Source organism: Rutilus rutilus (assembly GCF_951802725.1).
Source record: "Rutilus rutilus genome assembly, chromosome: 12".
NCBI lineage: Eukaryota > Metazoa > Chordata > Actinopteri > Cypriniformes > Leuciscidae > Rutilus > Rutilus rutilus.
This window is the reverse complement of record NC_140217.1, coordinates 1,029,124-1,043,249: the sequence shown is the minus strand read 5'-3', so window position 1 is coordinate 1,043,249 and position 14,126 is coordinate 1,029,124. Positions and strand designations below refer to the sequence as shown.

The 14,126-nt window shown below is 40.1% G+C and overlaps 1 protein-coding gene across 1 annotated transcript in view; it reads left to right on the top strand.

Annotated features, from left to right (window-relative positions):
- Window positions 1–14,126, top strand: part of cacna1ib (calcium voltage-gated channel subunit alpha1 Ib) — a 125,418-nt gene that overhangs the window by 15,202 nt on the left and 96,090 nt on the right.

The window sequence follows — 14,126 nt, the reverse complement described above, 5'->3', positions numbered from 1 at the left end:
CCAAAAAGACCCCTTTTCATTTAGTAAACATGGTGACGTTTTTTTGTGGGCGGAGCTTAGGTGGTGGCAGAACGATCCCTCTGGCCGCTTCACTAACGTTAGTTTGCAAGTTTTGTTAACTTGTTTTTGAATAATGACTGGAGAAAATCCGATTTTATCTTATAGGGTAAGGTCACTCACTGTCCAGGGCTGCGATTGTTATTTGCAAAAGTTCATTTTAACGGACATCCCAGATTGGCTGACCCATACACGCTTAGTCAATGGATGGACGATCTGACAGGATTAACGTTAACGCTACCTCCGGTTGAGTGGCCTGACTTCTCACGTACAAGACTTGTGTGGTACGATCCGCAGTTCTGCCTAGTCAGAGCCAAGGCCAGAAGACGACCATGGAAAGAGTGACATTACGGTGCAATTTTAATGATGTGAATATTTCCTAGATATAAAAATTCCAGATACAGCATATTCATTTTTCATAGATTCTTGCACACAACAAGATGATATTTAATAATAATAATAATAATAATGATAAAAATAATAATAATAATAATATAAGCTCCTTATTATGTAGCCGAATCTGTGCTGGTTTGTATTGGCCACCTCCAGTTTTCCCTTTGTTTTGCCACCAGCTAGCGCCGTGACGTAACTGACGTCGGCTTGAAATTTGTCTATATCCTTAGCAACCACCTAAACACCATATCAACATCCTTAGCAACACCCTAGCAACCTCCACAACACCACACTGTGGCCCTGTAGCAGTGAGACTAAAAAGTCTAGAGTATATATTAGAATGTTGTGTGTAATTGCCGACTTGAGCAGCTGATGTCACTCCTGACAGCTGCCTGTGTGTGAGTGTGTGTGTGTGTGTGTGTGTGTGTGTGTGTGTGAGTGTGTGTGTGTGTGTGTGAGTGTGTGTGTGTGAGTGTGTGTTCTGTCAGCAGATGTTGTCATGTCTATGCAGCAGCTCTCTCTCTCTCTCTCTCGCTCTCTCTTTCCTCTCTCTCTCTCTCTCTCTCGCTCTCTCTCACTCTCTCTCGCTCTGTCTCTCTCTCTCTCTTGCTCTCTTGCTCTCTCTCTCTGTCTCTCTCTCTCTCTCTCTCTCTCTCTCTCTCTGTTACCGGGGAAACACCCAGGTGAAACTCAGAAGGTTTTCGTGTCTTTGGTGAAATGATGTTGTTATTAATAACCATCATCAATATTTCAGTCCATTCAAGAAAAGCAACGACACGTTTTCGACTGGTTCTTTCCTCCTTCTTAATAAAGAGTGATTTGAGTGTTTTGACTACAGTCTGGACATCAGGACGGTTGAGCGGATGAACGCTGTGTGACTGACAGTAACACTGATTGTTTAGTGCTTAATGAGTCAACTCAAACGCTGCTCAGCTGTGTGTGTGTGTGTGTGTGTGTGTGTGTGTGTGCGTGCGCGTTTATAGCAAAGCTCACACATGGAATACCATATATAATAGTGTTATTTGCCTAATTGTTATTCATGAGCCAAATATCATTATTAATATCATATTGGTCAAGAGGTTTTACGAGTGTTCCAATTGGTTGAGTGGCATTCCGAGTGTTCCAATTGGTTAACTGGCATTCTGAGTGTTTCGACTGGTCAAGCAGTGTTCCAAGTGTTCTGATTGGTTCATTCTGAGTGTTTCGACTGGTCAAGCAGTGTTCCGAGTGTTCTGATTGGTTCATTCTGAGTGTTTCGATTGGTCAAGCAGTTTTTCCGATTGGCTGAGTGGCATTCCGAGTGTTCCGATTGGTTGAGTGGCATTCCGAGTGTTCCGATTGGTTGACTGGCATTCTGAGTGTTTCGACTGGTCAAGCAGAGTTCCAAGTGTTCTGATTGGTTCATTCTGAGTGTTTCGATTGGTCAAGCAGTTTTTCCGATTGGCTGAGTGGCATTCCGAGTGTTCCGATTGGTTGAATGGCATTCCGAGTGTTCCAATTGGTTGACTGGCATTCTGAGTGTTTCGACTGGTCAAGCAGAGTTCCAAGTGTTCTGATTGGTTGACTGGCATTCTGAGTGTTTCGACTGGTCAAGCAGAGTTCCAAGTGTTCTGATTGGTTCATTCTGAGTGTTTCGATTGGTCAAGCAGTTTTTCCGATTGGCTGAGTGGCATTCTGAGTGTTCCAATTGGTTGACTGGCATTCCGAGTGTTCCGATTGGTTGAGTGGCATTCTGAGTGTTCTGACTGGTTGACTGGCATTCTGAGTGTTCCGATTGGTTGAGTGGCATTCCGAGTGTTCCGATTGGTTGACTGGCATTCTGAGTGTTTCGACTGGTCAAGCAGAGTTCCAAGTGTTCTGATTGGTTCATTCTGAGTGTTTCGATTGGTCAAGCAGTTTTTCCGATTGGCTGAGTGGCATTCCGAGTGTTCCGATTGGTTGAATGGCATTCCGAGTGTTCCAATTGGTTGACTGGCATTCTGAGTGTTTCGACTGGTCAAGCAGAGTTCCAAGTGTTCTGATTGGTTGACTGGCATTCTGAGTGTTTCGACTGGTCAAGCAGAGTTCCAAGTGTTCTGATTGGTTCATTCTGAGTGTTTCGATTGGTCAAGCAGTTTTTCCGATTGGCTGAGTGGCATTCTGAGTGTTCCAATTGGTTGACTGGCATTCCGAGTGTTCCGATTGGTTGAGTGGCATTCTGAGTGTTCTGACTGGTTGACTGGCATTCTGAGTGTTCCGATTGGTTGAGTGGCATTCCGAGTGTTCCGATTGGTTGACTGGCATTCTCAGTGTTTCAACTGGTCAAGCAGTGTTCCAAGTGTTCTGATTGGTTCATTCTGAGTGTTTCGATTGGTCAAGCAGTTTTTCCAGTTGGTTGAGTGGCATTCCGAGTGTTCTGACTGGTTGACTGGCATTCTGAGTGTTCCGATTGGTTGAGTGGCATTCCGAGTGTTCTGATTGGTTCATTCTCAGTGTTTCGACTGGTCAAGCAGTGTTCCAAGTGTTCTGATTGGTTCATTCTGAGTGTTTCGATTGGTCAAGCAGTTTTTCCAGTTGGTTGAGTGGCATTCCGAGTGTTTCGACTGGTCAAGCAGTGTTCAGAGTGTTCCGATTGGTTGAGTGTGTGGAACTGAACAGAATTACTGACTATTTTGTGTGACATGTCAATTGCCTGATATGAACTTCCTAGATTATAGTGATTTTTAAATTTGTAACTGTTGTATAAAAGCAACATCACACTCAACCCCTGTCCAATCACATCCATGATGATGTGCGTGATCTCTTTTTTCACACACACATTAATCTAGTCTAGTGTTTTATTTTATTTATGAATCATTTTTACCATTGAGGATGTCTGCTGAGAGAGGTGTTGTCTGATTATTTCACTTCAGGACACAAACACAATTACCCAGCAGCTATTTGCATTGGGATTGTTTATTAGCAGGTGGGATTAATTACAGGGGGAGACAGGAGAGAGACTGTGTGTGTGTGTGTGTGTGTGTTGCCCACGCAGAGAGATCAATCATGCGCTGCTCTATGTAGACTCTACAGAAAACATTACCACTGAAATCCATGTAACTGTCTGTCTATCTCTCTGTCTTCTACACTTTATTTTAAGGTGATGTTAATTACACAAATAAGAACTGAGTAATATTAATTAACTAGATGCACTTAGTATTGGGTTAGGGTTAGTTGCTTGTAATTATGCATTGCATAATTTAATGTTATTACTAGTATGTATTTACTTATAACATGTGTAACAATGTCACCTTAAAAAAAGAAAGTGTTACCGCATTTGTTTCTTGTCCAGAGAGGAAGAGGAATGAAGCAAACCCTGTCAGGAACACATCCGGCTCATATGTAAATCTCCTAAATCAAAATAAACTAATTATTATGAAATAATATCTAATAAACTATGGTATTATTTTGCATTGTGAAATTATGTTCATGATAATTAAATCATGTTTATTATATTCTCATTATACTAATGTGAAACAAACAATATATATATATATTTCAATTAAGTATTTGTTCATCATGGTAGTATTTACTGAATGTCTTTAGGCTAATTAAGAAGATGAAATCTTTATATTACAGTATTTTAATGGTAGTGTGAGCGACTGTGTGTGAGCGAGTGAGTGAGCGACTGTGTGTGTGTGAGTGTGAGTTTGTGTGTGTTAGTGTGTGTGTGTGTGTGTTAGTGTGTGTTAGTGTGTGTGTGTGAGCGAGTGAGTGAGTGAGCGACTGTGTGTGTGTGTGTGTGAGTGAGTGTGTTAGTGTGTTACTGTGTGAGTGTGTGTTAGTGTGTGTGTTAGAGTGTGTGTGTGTGTGTGTGTGTGTGTGTGAGCGAGTGAGAGCAACTGTGAGTGTATGTGTGTGTGTGTGTGTGTGTGTGTGTGTGTGAATGTGTGTGTTCTGTGCACGTTCTCTTGTTCTGATTCATCTCGTGTCTCGTTCTTTACCTCCTTCTGTTTCTGACTGTGTAGTGTGTAGGTGTGTGTTTTACACTTATATAAATTGGCACGTTATGCAATGTGTGTGTGTGTGTGTGTGTGTTTAGGCCGTGTGGATTATATAGAGCTCGATATAGACGTGCGATTATAGATCCTGAGATATTTCTGTGTGTGTGGATGTTGAATTCCTGTAATCGCTCTGGACGTTCGGGTTTGTCTTCTTTGTGTGTGTGAGCAGAAGGAATGAGCTCAGCGCTCACAGGTGTGTGTGTTCAGCGATTCTGGATCATAAACATGTTCTGTATCTTCAGACGGGCTGCTGTATGTTTGTCTGGGTTTCAGAGAGATGTAGTGTTTTACCATAGTAAAGCGGTCCAGTTCTTCATGATGACCTCGTCTATCACTCGACTCACGCTCATGTAGAGATCATATATTTACCAATATCATTCACTCAAGATCTTTTATTCAGTTTCCTCACATATGCAGTGACAGACAGAAATGAGATGCGATTTCTGTGACTTCAAGTGCTGTGATTGGCCGTGTCATTGATCGCGTCACCAGGGTTGCCAACTTTGGGACTTTGGCTGGAGTGAGACTGTAAAACTTCAGTGCGCGTGCGCGCGGAGAAATGTTTTGGCAACCCTAACCCTAATTTTGAAAATGTCAGTCTTTGTTTACTTAGTATAAACCCTGATTTATGGGAAAAAAACTAAAACAAAAAACAAATAGAATGGAAACGTGTTTTCAAAATGTACAATTAATTTATTGATTGATCGATTGATATAAAAAAATTAAGATTAAATAATAATAACATATAATAATAATAATAATAATAATAACAAACATGTAAAACAACAACAAAACAATAAGAAATCTCAAAACAAAAGGGACACATAATAGTTCCTCCACCTCCCCAGAAAACCCCAACACAAGTTCCCCACATGAGGCCTGTTGAAGCCTGTGCCCCAGTGGCAGTGTTGGTCTGCTTCACCACCTCTGCAGGAGCTCGTATCTGAAGCAGGGTTTGATCCGTTCATGAACCGTAATGCGTCTGTCACGTGACAAATGAACGAAAGACTCGGAAGGTAAAGTAAGTATTTATGTTCCCTGTCAATTATTTTTGACTGCATTATAATGATTTCTTAATTCAGAATATGATAAAGACTGCGTAGGTGGATGTGTTCGTGGAATTTGGCTGTTAAAAGTATAACATTTAAAGCCCCTTAAATGAACGAAATGACTCGAAAAAAGATTCGTTCATTTTAATGAATGAGGTAGAACAAGCGAGTCAGTAAAATGATCCGAACTTCCCATCACTCAAAGTGACAGTCTTGTTTAGGCCAATAACTGAAAAGCTTCGCTCCGCATTTGACTGTGGCAGACTCAACACAATCTGGGCAACCTTTGATCATTTGGGGAATTTTAAAATGCCACTTGCCCGATTTGACAAAACGTAATATGTACCATGAGCCTATTTTTATTAAGCAAATAGCTAGCCCACATAACGCACGTCAGACAACGTTCGCAACTATAGTTGAAGTCTGTACTCTCGGCACACAGACTGATAAGGCAAGGCACACCATTTTATTATCAGCTTACCTTGATTGTCATCCAAACTTTCAAACGCGCATCGGTGGCTCCGACTCCGAACCTATGCTCCGAACTCTCTCTGAACTTCTCACACACAACTGACGTATCAGGTTTCAGCGAGTCAACGAACGATCAGAGAATACTGCAGTGAGAACGTTGTAGGCAGATGTTACAGCTGTGGGCCTTAAACTCCTCTCCTGTCATTAATACGCTGTGGTCTAGTATAGTCATCAACAGAAAATGAACGGATTTAGAGGGGAGAAACTGGATTTTGGCGTGACATTTCTCTGTGTTGTCTCAGCGTTTTCTCTCCGCATTGACTGAGTTTTCTCTGCGTTGACTCTGAGTTGTCTGTGTTGTCTCAGCGTTTTCTCTGTGTTGTCTCTGAGTTCTCTGTGTTGTCTCAGCGTTTTCTCTGTGTTGTCTCAGCATTGACTGTGTTGTCTCAGCGTTTTCTCTGTGTTGTCTCAGCGTTTTCTCTGTGTTGTCTCAGCGTTTTCTCTGTGTTGTCTCAGCGTTTTCTCTGTGTTGTCTCAGTGTTTTCTCTGTGTTGTCTCAGCATTGACTGTGTTGTCTCAGCGTTTTCTCTGTGTTGTCTCAGCATTGACTGTGTTGTCTCAGCGTTTTCTCTGTGTTGTCTCAGTGTTTTCTCTGTGTTGTCTCAGCGTTTTCTCTGTGTTGTCTCAGCGTTTTCTTTGTGTTGTCTCAGTGTTTTCTCTGTGTTGTCTCAGTGTTTTCTCTGTGTTGTCTCAGCGTTTTCTCTGTGTTGTCTCAGCACTGACTGTGTTGTCTCAGCGTTTTCTCTGTGTTGTCTCAGTGTTTTCTCTGTGTTGTCTCAGCGTTTTCTTTGTGTTGTCTCAGCGTTTTCTCTGTGTTGTCTCAGTGTTTTCTCTGTGTTGTCTCAGCATTTTCTATGTGTTGTCTCAGCATTGACTGTTGTCTCAGCGTTTTCTCTGTGTTGTCTCAGTGTTTTCTCTGTGTTGTCTCAGCGTTTTCTCTGTGTTGTCTCAGCGTTTTCTTTGTGTTGTCTCAGTGTTTTCTCTGTGTTGTCTCAGTGTTTTCTCTGTGTTGTCTCAGCGTTTTCTCTGTGTTTTCTCTGTGTTGTCTCTGTGTTGTCTCAGCGTTTTCTCTGTGTTTTCTCTGTGTTGTCTCAGTGTTTTCTTTGTGTTGTCTCAGCGTTTTCTCTCCACATTGACTGAGTTTTCTCTGTGTTGTCTCAATGTTTTCTCTGTGTTGTCTCAGCGTTTTCTGTGTTGTCTCAGTGTTTTCTCTGTGTTGTCTCAGCGTTTTCTTTGTGTTGTCTCAGCGTTTTCTTTGTGTTGTCTCAGTGTTTTCTCTGTGTTGTCTCAGCATTTTCTCTGTTTTCTCTGTGTTGTCTCAGCGTTTTCTTTATGTTGTCTCAGCGTTTTCTCTCCGCATTGACTGAGTTTTCTCTGTGTTGTCTCAGCGTTTTCTCTGTGTTGTCTCAGCGTTTTCTCTCCGCATTGACTGAGTTTTGTCTGTGTTGTCTCAGCATTTTCTCTGTGTTGTCTCAGCATTTTCTCTGTGTTGTCTCAGCATTGACTGTGTTGTCTCAGCGTTTTCTCTGTGTTGTCTCAGCATTTTCTCTGCGTTGTCTCAGTGTTTTCTTTGTGTTGTCTCAGCATTGACTGTGTTGTCTTAGTGTTTTCTCTGTGTTGTCTCAGCGTTTTCTCTCCGCATTGACTGCATTTTCTCTGTGTTGTCTCATCGTTTTCTTTGTGTTGTCTCAGCGTTTTCTCTCCGCATTGACAGTTTTCTCTGTGTTGTCTCAGCATTGACTGTGTTGTCTCAGCGTTTTCTCTGTGTTGTCTCAGCGTTTTCTCTGTGTTGTCTCAGAGTTTTCTCTGTGTTGTCTCAGCATTGACTGTGTTGTCTCAGCGTTTTCTCTGTGTTGTCTCAGCGTTTTCTCTGTGTTGTCTCAGCGTTTTCTCTGTGTTGTCTCAGCGTTTTCTGTGTTGTCTCAGTGTTTTCTCTGTGTTGTCTCAGCGTTTTCTCTGTGTTGTCTCAGTGTTTTCTCTGTGTTGTCTCAGCATTGACTGTGTTGTCTCAGTGTTTTCTCTGTGTTGTCTCTGCGTTTTCTCCGTGTTGTCTCAGCGTTTTCTCTCCGCATTGACTGAGTTTTCTCTGTGTTGTCTCAGTGTTTTCTCTGTGTTGTCTCAGTGTTTTCTCTCCGCATTGACTGAGTTTTGTCTGTGTTGTCTCAGCGTTTTCTCTGTGTTGTCTCAGCGTTTTCTCTCCGCATTGACTGAGTTTTCTCTGTGTTGTCTCAGCGTTTTCTCTGTGTTGTCTCAGCATTGACTGTGTTGTCTCAGCGTTTTATCTGTGTTGTCTCAGCATTGACTGTGTTGTCTCAGTGTTTTCTTTGTGTTGTCTCAGCGTTTTCTCTCCGCATTGACTGAGTTTTCTCTGCGTTGACTCGGAGTTGTCTGTGTTGTCTCAGCGTTTTCTCTGTATTGTCTCAGCGGTTTCTCTGTTGTCTCAGCGGTTTCTCTGTTGTCTCAGCGTTTTCTCTCCGCATTGACTGAGTTTTCTCTACGTTGACTTGGAGTTGTCTGTGTTGTCTCAGTGTTTTCTCTGTGTTGTCTCAGCGTTTTCTCTGTGTTGTCTCAGCGTTTTCTCTCCGCATTGACTGAGTTTTCTCTGCGTTGACTCGGAGTTGTCTGTGTTGTCTCAGCGTTTTCTCTGTGTTGTCTCAGCGGTTTCTCTGTTGTCTCAGCGGTTTCTCTCCGCATTGACTGAGTTTTCTCTACATTGACTTGGAGTTGTCTGTGTTGTCTCAGCGTTTTCTCTGTGTTGTCTCAGCGGTTTCTCTGTGTTGTCTCAGCGTTTTCTCTCCGCATTGACTGAGTTTTCTCTGCGTTGACTCGGAGTTGTCTGTGTTGTCTCAGCGTTTTCTCTGTATTGTCTCAGCGGTTTCTCTGTTGTCTCAGCGTTTTCTCTCCGCATTGACTGAGTTTTCTCTACATTGACTTGGAGTTGTCTGTGTTGTCTCAGCGTTTTCTCTGTGTTGTCTCAGCGGTTTCTCTGTTGTCTCAGCGGTTTCTCTCCGCATTGACTGAGTTTTCTCTACGTTGACTCTGCGTTGTCTGTGTTGTCTCAGTGTGGACTGGAGTGGACTTGTGTCTCTATTATTCAAATTATAGGGCCCAATGGATGAGGAACAGATTACTGTTTCTCTCTCAGACAGGAAACACACAGCGCTGATTTATTACACACATCACATGCTATTTTTACCAGCGCTGCAGTGACAAAACACTGCAGATTTAAGAGCTTAAAGCACCTTATTCTGAAGATTAAAAATTAAACAGACATAATTTAGTTTAACTTTTCACTTTAACCTTTAAACAGGCAAGAGTAGAAAATGATAAGGAACAAATAATTTCATGTCATTTTTTATATCATCTGGACTTAAGTAAATCATATCCAAAAGAATTTTTGAAAAATGTTATGTATTTTGGATTTTATGCGTTGTGACTCCCAGATCACATTGCCTGTTTAGGGTAAAAAAAAAGGACCAAATCTATAACTGTAACTGCCATTGCATGTTTAAAACAATTATATCCTATACTTCAACTCATATAATGTTGACATATTATATATCATTGGAAAGCTTACAAACTCAAGATTCAGCCTGTGAAAACCGTTTTGAAATCGGACCTTGCGTTACCATAGAAATGGTATTATTATTTTTTTGTTAAATGGTCAAATTTTTGGGATTTAGGTCAGGCTGACTAATTGATCACAGATAACTTGAAGCAAATCATGTGACCAGCATACTCAAGACAGACAGGCTGTATCAGTTTAACCTGTACATTTTTATAATAAAAAAAAAAAAAAAAAAACTCAGAATACAAAGATTGTTACAAAAATGAATACAAAGTTAACCCCTTTTTTATACCCAAAAGCAGGGCTCCAGACTAACTTTTCCACTGGTTGCACTGGTGCTACCAACTTTCTCAGTTGGTCGCACCAGCACATGATTTGGTCGCACCGAATTGTTTTTTTTTTACAACATGGGATTAATCAATGCACGCTGATGAATAGTTGTCCTAATCTGCGTACCCTAGTTTTGCACTGATGTAAAAAGACTGACAGTGACACAAGACCTCATGTTGGCAAAATGTTTTAATCTTTTAAATGAAAACCATTAAAAATAACTATCAAAAAAACACAATGTATGTTTTTTAATGTTTGATTGTATTTTATTTAGTACTGTCAATCGATTAAAACAATTAACTAGCCTATTCACGATTAATCACACTTAACATTAAAGTTTTTAATATATTTTATATTGTAATAATTACATATTTAATCTCCAAATTAATGTAGAAACAAAATAAAGTATATTTTAAATATGTGATCTATTAGGTAGGAAATATACATAAATTGAATAAAGTTATCAAACACCTCTCAGTCTTCACTGTAATTTTCTCAGATTTTTTCTTTGATTTGATTTTTGTACATTAATGCATCACAGAAGCGGGTTTATTAGGCTGCTGTCGCTTTAAGATCTGAGGCATACAATGCGGATCTGACAAGCATCCGATGTTGTCACAACTCTTTGCGTTCATTTAACACTTTTTAAACTAATTTAATACTGTGCTTACAAGGATACTCGACAAAGTGAACATTTTGGCATACTTCTGTGTGTTTTTGTCCGTTCAAGCGTGAAAGAGAACTCGGTGAACTCAAACCTGTGCTCTCGTCATCAGGTGTGTCTGAGGCTGTATGCCGGCGCGTTGGCTTGTAATTCCTGAATTCCTGTACGTTCATTAATAAATAAACTGCAAGTGTCTTGCGGAAGAACATTGTAGCCGGAGCTACTTCTTTCAGTTAATGTCTATGGCGAGTCACGCAGGCACTGGGCAACTCCGCAGCCGAGCCGACCCCGGGATACAATAGCCAGAATATAAACACTTATTATAGGCGTACCGTAGTGATTTTGAACATAAGTTACGGACTGCAGCAGCTGCTGATACAACGGCGTTCTGTTGCGCATGCGTGGATTTAACTGATTAGTACATGACCATGCACTCGCACAAATGCGACCGCATAACATTTTAACTCGTACTTTCTAAAAAAACGGCCGCAGTCTGGAACCCTGCCCAAAGTGGCAATGTGACTCAGGTGTAACATATATTTCAAAACGTGCTAAATAACAACATGAACAGCACCTTTTTTTCAGCACCTTAAGACAATGTTCATAATTAATGTTAGCAGTGTTAGTATTATTTTTTCAAAAGAAAAGTAAATTTAATATATATTTACTTATCTCAAAATCTGAATGTCCTGCACCACTGGCAGCCATGTTGGATTTAGGTCATGCTGACTAATTAATCACAATTTTTTTTAAACAAATCATGTGACCAGCATACTCAAGACAGACCAGGCTGTGATAAATGATAAAAGGATTTTCTTACGCCCCAAAAAAGACGACAAAAACTATGTTACACCCAGATCACATTGCCAGTTTTAGGGTTAATCTACTGTACCTTTCAGACTCATTTAGGTCTGTATGTAAATGAGCTGTGCCCTGATTGTCGTTCATCGGTTGCTCAGTTCTGTCGTATGTTAATGAGCTCATGGCGATGATGTCACGAAGGCTTGTGAGTGAATCCAGTGCTGTTTTCCATCATGCGACTCCTTTCAGAAGAGCATGAGTGGAGTGAGATTGAGGTTTGTGTCCGTCAGGATGTTTATACAGCAGATATCCGCTCTGCTCCGACTGTAAACAGATTCTCAGCGCACGCATCTGTTTGTGTCGCAGATTTTCACCTGTAATATTAACATTTGACGGCAAAGCAGTTGTTATAGTTGTTCGTGGCTTTCTCTCTCTCTCTGAGCCGTCAGATTTCACCTGGATGTAGTTTTTCTCTCATGTCCGTAAACGTCTCTGCTCATGTAAATGAGACGCTCCAGCTTAAACATCATTTGTGATGTTTTCAAAGGCTGATTGTGTGTGTTAGTGAGATCCGTATGATACACACATGCATTCATACGTCAAACAACTCCTGTACAATAAAAAAGGCCTGTATTTACAGTTTTTTCCAATTGCTAACACACAATTCTGCAAACTAGGCTGGTTTTATCAAAACACTGAACACTATTCACAAAACCACACACCCAAACTGCATATACCTCATATGTCCTGCAAAATGAGGCACTGCAGCCAAAACTACACATAGCATTATCAAAATCAGACTTTTGCATGAAATGGCACTTAATTCATATTAGCAGATTTGTGTCTGACCAACTACACACTAATGAACAGCACTCGCATCCTCAGTATGCTTTTCCATAACACTAAAATAGTTCAAATTGTAGAAAATTCTTCAGATTGTTCACATGCACAGAAATATTTGCAGACACACACATGCTGTTGAAACATTTATTGTTTTATTTTTCACCAAATAAGTCAGTGCAACATATGCAGAGCAGAAATATTGACACCGGACTGAACACAAATATGCTCACAAAACACGGTAAACTGAAAAAGATTGAAGTGTTAACAGTTAAGCATTGAGATGTTTGGTCAGGTGACACATGTATCGGCCAATCAGATCATCGAGTGTCATTTTGAATGGCAGTGTTTTGAAATGGCAATCATGTGACTTTATGTCAGATTGTTGTGTGTTACGCAGAGAACGTGTTACGCAGAGAACGTGTGTTTAAAAAGTGCCATTTTGAATTGCAAAATGTGTGTAAAGCAGAAAATGTGTTTAGACTTTTGGAGACTTGAGAAGAGGTTTTGCTCTGTGTGTGTGTCAGTGTAAATAACTGTGCTGTGTGTGTCATTTTAGTGTGTTAGCAATTGGAAAAAAATGTAACATTTATGCATTTTTATTTATGCATAAATAATTATATATAAATAATTTAATTACATTAAAAAATACATACATAATTAGAAATAAAACAATATAAATAATAATTATAAATAATTTAATTGCATTTTTTTTTTTTATGCACACACACATAACACACACACACACACACACACACACTCAGACACACTCTCACACACATACTCACACACTCACTCAGATACACACTAACTCAAGACACACACACACACACACACACCGTCGCTCAGGGCGGGCTGGATGATGGATTGAGATGTCGGACAGGTTAAAGAGTTTGTGCTGGGGAACATAACAGGGATCATTACACTGACAGCATCCAGAATAAACACTCATCAGTGTACTAATGTGAGTAAAAACGATCTTTGTGAGTAAATGCATTCACATTAGTTCACGCGACAGACACGTTTATCAAAAGTGACATTTCCTTCACGGTGTGTGTCACTATTCATGCGTTCAGTGGAGACTGAAGCTCAAGCACCACAACTCAGATTAAATACGTCTCTAGTTAGTGAACTGGTTAGCTAACTCATTATTTAAATCAGACTGTGATTCAAAACATCTGTCGCGACGTGTGTCTTATTTTATTCATATTTCTGCTGAAAGTTCATGTGGTGACACACATATGTCACATATGACACACATATGTGTGTATTCTTCACATTAAACGTGATCGTTCACCTAGAAATGCTCGTTCTGTCTTCATTTACTCACCAAACACACAATAAGATATTTTCAAGAACGTCAACAACAATATTGGACCCCATTGACTTTCATTGGATGGACAGAAAAAAAAATTCTTCTTGGGTATCAGGGTGAATAAATTATCATTTCAGACTGAATTATAGCTATAATAAACCATCAAAAGTGAAATATGAGGAGCAGAATGTTACTTTAGACCTTCAGCATCATTTAGAGCGTCTCGTTCTTCATGTGCCGCTACAGGAGTGTTTATAACAACCCGTTTATTTAGCTTTCACCCAGTCCACCTTTAACTCGTTTATTTTTGTTCATCTGTATTAATAGATAAATGTGTGCAGAATTAACTCTTCCAAGGACTTAAAGAAAACTCTGTTATAGAGGAGCTTGTTTAAGTTTCTCTGATTTGACGTCATTCATGGAATTTTTCTAAATCATTATAATCATTTGTTAACAAACCAGTATTCATTACTTCATTGAGCTCGTTGTTTCTGCATTAAATAATCACAGTTAGTGAAAAAGGTATTCATTTAAACTGTTATAATGTACATTTCTG